We start from the raw sequence: 1,737 nt of genomic DNA on the forward strand, positions 1-1,737 counted from the left end.
TGTAAAAAAAAAAAAAAAAAGGAAATTATTGAATCCAGTTAATCCAATTGGTTTAACCAGTGCCATCTTTAGCTATATGGAAGGCTAAGGCTCTTTGAAGTTCTGATCATTTAAAATTTTGGAAGCTTAATTGATGTCAAAGCTTTTATATATATTTTTTTATTTGTTTATTCTTTTTTTTATTGATTTCTGTAATTTTTCGGAAAGAGCAAATCATAATTAGTAATGGAACTAGTATACTACTTCTAGTTGTGTTACTAACTCTGTTATCTATAGCTATATGGAAGACATTTTGGAAGTTGAAGTGAGAATTATACAATTTTGAGTGTCCAATCAGAATTATGACTTGCAAATATGAACCATGTGGAGGTTTTTTGATGAAAATGTTTTTTGACATAATTTATGTACAACAACAACACAGCGATCAATATTTTTGTCTAATTTGCTTGAGATGTAAAAGTTGGTAAATATTAAGACTTTTTTTAAAGAATAAGTCTTGAATTTTATTTTTTCAGATTTTATTTTACTTTTTATTTTTTTCTTGTTTTCAGCGTAAGCATCACTAAATTTTTTTAGGATTTCTGTTTAAAACAAGACAAGAAAAAACAAACAAATTGCCTATTAGATATAGATACACTGAAAAAAATGTTTCATTCATCCAATTAAAAAAAATTAGGGTAATGATTCACATCTATATTTTTTAACTTGAGCCAATGAAAAATAAATAACTTGCCCTAAGGCAAGTTTTCAGTGTATATTCTCAGTAAGCAAGTCTTAATATTTTATGCAATGTGATTAAAATAAATGCATATTGTTGAAAGGATGTTTAGATATTTTTACTGAAAAACAAGACAATAACAATTAAATAAATGATTTCTTGAAATGCGAACTCTGTGACCGCATTGACTGTCCCCCACTAAAGATGCCGCTTACGAGAAGCTGAGCTTAACTTGTATTGCTCTGTAAAGACAGGAAGGAGAGGGGTTTGTTGAGCACTCATATAGGCCCATGGACAGATGCTCGGTCCTTAAGTCTACCTGGCCACTCCTTTTAATCAGAGTAATTATGTGCTAATTAGTCCAGTTTGGTGGCTTTGACCTTACGAGTCTGATCCAACCACTGATTCCAACCTTCATGATTATGTTGGCCTACTCTAGCCGGCTTCATGCACCAAACGCCCACTACACAGGCAAGAAAGCAGTCAGGGAACTCAGTTAGCCTTGCGTGTTGCTGACACACTGACCTGATCTCAAGGTTTTACAGTCTACACTGACATTATCTACTGAGCCCATCTTACTTGCTTTTAAGACATACAGTCTGAAGGATTGAGGGCAGTGCTTAGTTTGTACACTATGAGGTTCCAGAACAAGAACCGGTGACAGATTTGGCCGATCATTGGAACATAAATAAACACTGCTTTAAACACAGAATCGACATTGAAAAAACTACAAAAACTACATCTTTCCTACTCTATTAACATTTAAAAAAGCTTTCGGTCACTTGCAATGTAGACAATTTCACTGAACATAGTGGGACAGATCTTGTTTTGTCGAGATGCGATGGTCGCTCACGCACGCGAGGGGGCAATCTGCGTGCATTGCGAGCTTTTTCCAATGAAAAAGCTCCGTTCTCGTTTGTCTCGTTTGTCGAGTAAAGAGGGGCAGCCATCTGCATCCCGCGGTTCAGGACCCGCCGCTGCTGAGGCACGGAGGAGAATGAGCTCGTGGGGATCACAGG

General features: G+C 35.8%; 1 protein-coding gene across 1 annotated transcript in view; it reads right to left on the bottom strand.

Annotated features, from left to right (window-relative positions):
* LOC107676088 (ceramide kinase-like protein) overlaps positions 1-1,737 on the bottom strand; it is a 42,053-nt gene that overhangs the window by 1,728 nt on the left and 38,588 nt on the right. The window lies entirely within an intron of this gene.

Source organism: Sinocyclocheilus anshuiensis, unplaced genomic scaffold (assembly GCF_001515605.1).
Source record: "Sinocyclocheilus anshuiensis isolate Anshui unplaced genomic scaffold, SAMN03320099.WGS_v1.1 scaffold1932, whole genome shotgun sequence".
Lineage (NCBI taxonomy): Eukaryota > Metazoa > Chordata > Actinopteri > Cypriniformes > Cyprinidae > Sinocyclocheilus > Sinocyclocheilus anshuiensis.